Raw genomic sequence first — 6,000 nt, 5'->3', positions numbered from 1 at the left:
TCCCAGATGAAAGAGATCCTCAGGATCATCATGACTGTTTTCTTCGCACAGAAGAAGAAACAAAAGGAAGAATAGATTTAAAGGATACTGCGCTCGAGGATCCGGATGGAACCTTGTGGGTTGACGGTTCCGGTTTCAAATTACCCAATGGCGAGACTACCTCAGCTTATGCAGTCACCACATTACATACAGTAGTGGAGACAGCATGTATCCGATACAATTCAGCCCAGGCTGCAGAATTGATAGCCTTGACTAGAGCATGTATGCTGTCGAAAGGGAAAAGAGTGAATGTTTACACAGACAGCCAATATGCTTTTGGAGTGGCACACAGTTTTGGTCATTTATGGAAGGAAAGAGGATTCTTTACTTCCCATGGAACGAAGATTCAGCATGGCCAGTTGGTCACCGATCTTCTTGACTCTCTCACATTACCTACCCAAATTGCCATCATCAAGTGTAGTGCACATAAAAGAGTCACAGATGACATTGGTAGCGGGAATGCTTTCGCAGACGAGGTAGCGAAAAACACAGCTAGGGACATCACAAGTCACATGTATGTTGCAGGCCCTGCAAATCAGATCCCAGAAAGAGGAATGTGTGAGGACACAATTGAGAGCATAAGAACGATTCAGGAAGAGGCTACAGAGAAAGAATTGAGTAAGTGGAAAGAAAGTACGGGAATGTTGGATTCGAATGGATGTTGGACAGAATTGTCAGAGCATCAGCGATGGATGTTGCCAGATGCATATGTATTACCTGTAGTGACTATGGCTCATGGACCAGCTCACATTAGTGCTAAAGGCATATGCAAACTCCTGGCTCCAGTTTGGCAAAATGAAGGAATTCCGAAATGTGCAGACAATGTGGTAAAACATTGCATCATATGCTTAATGCATAACCCAGGGAAGGGTACTCCATCTCCTGCAGGCCATTTCTCTCCCCTACGTACCCCTTTGAAGTATTACAGATTGATTATATACACATGGATCGATGCAACAATCTCAAGTATGTTCTGGTGGTAGTATGTGCATTCTCTAGGTGGATAGAGGCTTACCCCTTAAAAGATAACACAGCTGTATCAACTGCTAAAGTATTACTGAAAGAGTTTTTTCCTAGATTCGGTTTGCCGCGAATTGTCTGGAGTGACAATGGAAGTGAATTTGTAGGCAAAATCACGCAGAAAGTTGGTACGGGTCTTGGTATTAGGCAGAAATTCCACACGGCAAACCATCCACAGTCAGCGGGTTTGGTAGAGTGCTACAATGGCACTCTCAAACTGAAATTGGCAAAGATTCAGGTCAGCACAGGTCTTGCCTGACGCTTTACCATTGGCCTTACTATCCACCAGAACTACTGTACACTCTCGTATGGGACTTAGTCCATATGAAGTGATATTCGGACGCCCCGCCAATATTTGGGGAGTTCCTCGCCCTAGGAAGTACTCAGACATACCGTACCCTATGCTTATTGATTACCTTCATGACTTGACTGCTAAATTAAGTGTTCTTCGCCAACAGGTTCAAAGTGCTCTGCCAGAGGCCTCAACAGACCCAGGTCACTCTATCAAACTGGGAGATTGGGTCTGCACCAAGAACTTTCAACGAAAGAAAATCTTGATCCTCGCTGGTCGCCTCCTCGCCAGGTTCTACTGGCTACGCGGACAGCAGTAAGGATAGAAGGCAAGAAAAACTGGGTCCACGCCGTGCATTGCAAAAGGGTACCCTTGCCCTTGCCTTTTGACCAATGGGTCAGCGAGGGCATAGGTGAATCTGAAGGAGACAAGATTCCCCGGTTCGTACCATTTAGTAACGCACGGCTGGAAGACACCCAGACCGAGGAAGAAAGTGATGACACTCTTCGAAGAACCATCCCATTACATCTACAAGTGAACACTACTAATCCGGAAATAATCTTTCAGGACCAAACGACTCCAACAAAGAAACGATACAACCTGAGGATCAGACCTGAAGCAAAGACTTGAACATTTGTTACTTTTGCCACCAATTAACTATTTTTTTTTCCTTTTTAGATAGTATTTGTGCCATCTGTCCCCGTCGCAGGGTCTCGCTAGGAGTCTTGGACTGAACCTGGTTTATGGTCAAGATCCGCTAGGTTTAGGATTATCAAATAGCCAAGTGATTGAGGAATATTGCCGCGAGCGACAAATTTTTCTAGCCAGGATGGATGGTACATCACGTCAGGTAGATAGGCGACAGAATATGCAAATCAAATATCGTAAATCATTACGTAGTCGTTTTGGCGTAACCTTGTGTGTGTTGCTGATTCTATGTGTTTTGCTAGCATGTATAGGTTGGATTGTCCATGTGTTACAACTAAAAACTGTTCCTTTATCTACTTCTGTACCTTCTCGTCCCACTAAAATTCAACACAAGATAAGTGCCCTTTCCTCGCATGAACAAATAAGAAGGATGGAGTATAAAAATAATTCGTTTATCCAGCTGTTACACCAACACCAGTTAATTGTCAACATATCTGACTGTTGGGTATGTGGACTCATGCCTCACGCTGCCCATAAAGGGATGCCCTATTTAGTATTGCCTTTCTCATATGAAGGTTCAGCATCAATCAATCAATCAATCATGGAATTTATATCGCGCACTACTCACCCGGAAGGGTCTCAAGGCGCTTGGGGGAGGGGGTCTGCTACTGCTCGAACAGCCAGGTCTTGAGCTGTTTTCTGAAGGCGAGGTGGTCCTGGGTCAGCCGCAGGTGGACGGGCAGTGAGTTCCATGTCTTAGCCGCCAGGTAGGAGAAGGATCTTCCTCCGGCGGTGGCTCTCTGGATGCGAAGGACGAGGGCGAGGTTCGCGGATCGTAGCTGTCGGGTGGGCGTGTAGAAGGTCAGGCGGTCGTTGAGGTACCTTGGGCCCAGGTCGTGGAGGGATTTGTGTGCGTGGGTGAGGAGTCTGAACGTGATCCTCTTGTTGACAGGGAGCCAGTGCAGGTCTCTCAGGTGGCTCGAGATGTGGCTGCGTCGGGGGGCGTCCAGGATGAGACGGGCGGAGGCGTTCTGGATACGCTGAAGTCTTTTCTGAAGCTTGGCTGTTGTACCGGCGTAGAGGGTGTTTCCGTAGTCTAGTCTGCTGGTGACGAGGGCCTGGGTGACAGTCTTCCTGGTCTCGGTCGGGATCCATCTGAAGATCTTGCGGAGCATGCGGAGGTTGTGGAAGCAAGATGAGGAGACGGCGTTGACTTGTCTGGTCATCGATAGGGAGGAGTCCAGGATGACGCCCAAGTTGCGTGCGTGGTCCGTTGGCTTGGGTGCGGTGCCCAGGGCCGGGGGCCACCAGGAGTCGTCCCATGCGGAGGGCGACAATCCCAGGATGAGGACTTCTGTCTTGTCCCTGTTCAATTTCAGGCGGCTGATGTTCATCCATTCGGCGACATCTTTCATCCCTTCGTGTAGGTCGGCTTTGTCGGTGTCGGGGTCTCTGGTGAGGGAGAGAATCAGCTGGGTGTCATCGGCGTAGGAAATGATGTTGAGGTTGTGTTGGCGTGCGATGGCAGCGAGGGGTTTCATGTAGATGTTGAAGAGAGTGGGGCTGAGCGATGATCCTTGCGGGACGCCGCAGATGACTTCGGTGGCCTCAGAGCGGAACGGAGGGAGGCGTACTCTCTGTGTTCTGCCAGAGAGGTATGAGATGATCCATTCCAGAGCAATCCCCTGGATGCCGGTGTCGTTGAGGCGTTGGGCTAGGGTGCGGTGGCAGACAGTGTCAAATGCTGCGGAGAGGTCAAGGAGGATGAGTGCCGCTGTTTCACCTTTGTCGAGCAGGGCTCGGATGTCGTCGGTGGCTGCGATGAGGGCGGTCTCGGTGCTGTGGTTGGCTCTGAATCCGGATTGCGATGGGTCGAGGGATCCGTTCGTCTCGAGGAAGGCGGCCAGCTGCTTGTTGACGACCTTCTCGATGACTTTGGCAGGGAATGGAAGGAGCGAGATAGGGCGGAAGTTCTTTAGGTCGGTCGGGTCCGCTGTTGGTTTCTTCAGTAGTGCGCTGAGCTCGGCGTGCTTCCAGCTCTCTGGGAAGGTGGCTGTGTCGAAGGAGGCGTTGATGATGTCTCGGAGGTGGGGTGCGATGGTAGAGGCGGCCTTGTTGAAGACATGGTGGGGGCATGGGTCGGTCGGAGATCTGGAGTGGAGGGTGTTCATCATGCGTGCCGTGTCTTCGGGGGTCACTTTGGTCCATGTCTGGAGGATAGCGGCGGGGTGCGTAGGTTTGGTCGATGGGTGCGGGGGTGGAGCGCCGAAACTGTTGTGGATGTCGGCGATCTTGCGGTGGAAGTAGGAGGCGAGGGAGTCGCAGAGGTCCTGCGAGGGAGTGATGTCGTTGTTGCCGGTGCTGGGGTTGGAGAACTCCTTGACGATGTTGAAGAGCTCCTTGCTGTCATGGGCGTTCTTGTCCAGTCGTTCCTTCAAAGATTTCTTCTTGGTGGTGCGGATGAGCTGGTGATGTCTGCGGGTGGCGAGTTTGAGGGCGGTCATGTTGTCGGTGGTCTTGTCGAGGAGCCAGGCCTTCTCGAGGGTGCGGCAGGCCTTCTTGGAGTCCTTGAGTTTGTCGGTGAACCAGGGGGCCTTCTTGCTTCTGGGCTTGGTGAGTGGGTTCTTCAGTGGGGCGAGGTCGTTGGCACAGGAGGTCAGCCATTGCGTGAGGTCGAGGGCTGCTGTGTTAGGGTCCGTTGTCCTGACCGGTGGGTTCTGGCTGAGGGAGGTGGTGAGCTGGTCGACGGTGATCTTGCTCCAGTTTCTGTGGGGAACCTGCTTCGGGTGGTGGTGGACCGTGTTCTTCTTGAAGCTGAAGTGGACGCAGCTGTGGTCAGTCCAGTGGAGTCCGGTGCAGTGGCTGAAGGTGACGTGCTTGCTGGATGAGAAGAGGGGGTCGAGCTTGTGGCTGGCGTAGTGGGTGGGGGTGTTGACCAGTTGCTGGAGTCCGAGGTTGGTGAGGTTGTCCAGCAGGGTGGTCGTGTTGCGGTCGTTGTTGTTCTCCAGGTGGAAGTTGAGGTTCCCGAGGAGGATGTAGTCGGTGGAGGGGAGAGCGTGAGGGCTGATGAAGTCCGTGATGTCTTCGCAGAACTGTGCACGTGGTCCTGGGGGTCTGTAGATGAGGGTGCCTCTGAGGGTAGTCTTGGGGTCGGTGTGGATCTGGAAGTGCAGGTATTCGGCGGTGTTGAATGCGTCGGTGGAGTCAGTCGAGATGCGAATGGTGCTTTTGTGAGCGATGGCGATGCCCCCTCCGGTCTGGTTGTTGCGATCCCTCCTGATGATCTTGTAGCCGTCCGGGATGGCTATGGCGATGTCGGGGGCTGAGGAGTCGTTCATCCAGGTTTCCGTGAGGAAGGCGACGTCTGGAGATGCGGTGTCGAGGAGGTTCCAGAGTTCCACGGCGTGTCTGTGGATGGAGCGGGTGTTGATCAGGATGCACTTGAGGTGGTTGCTGTTGTCCGTCTTGGTGGGCGTGGTGCTTGGTCGGAGGCAGGAGAAGTTGCAGGATCGGCAGACGAAGGGTCCATGGGTGCGTCGCGGGGACGCTCGGTAGCATCCGGGGGCTCGGGCGGTTTTGAGTGCGATGAGTGTAGCGAAGTCGTAGGTCCTGCGGGGGGGCTGGCGGGCGCAGGGGCCAGGGGGTCTGGCGCTGGCGCGGTCCAGGCGCGGACGGGCGCAGACGGGCTTACCTTTGGCGCACCTTCGGCGCTCAGTCGGCGCTCCCGCTGCGCGCGTCCGCTGCGCGGTCGCTGGGGGGGCGTCATAAGTAAGGAGCCGGGAGGGAGGGTCCGCTGGGAGGCGGGAGGCTGGGTGGCCAATGGGCAGGGAGGAGAGGCGGGACTGCGGGGTCAGCGGCGGGAAACCAGGAAGGCGAGTGACCGGGGCAGCGGCGGCGGAGAGGAGGTGAGGAGAGTGGCCAGCAGCAGCAGGAGGAGAGCGGCGAGAAGCAGAGGTCAGCGCTGGTGAGGAGGGAGCGGCGTGAGCGGGATCGGCACCAGC

This window comes from Triturus cristatus, chromosome 4_2 (assembly GCF_964204655.1).
Source record: "Triturus cristatus chromosome 4_2, aTriCri1.1, whole genome shotgun sequence".
Classification (NCBI taxonomy): domain Eukaryota; kingdom Metazoa; phylum Chordata; class Amphibia; order Caudata; family Salamandridae; genus Triturus; species Triturus cristatus.
This window is presented reverse-complemented; position numbering follows the sequence as displayed.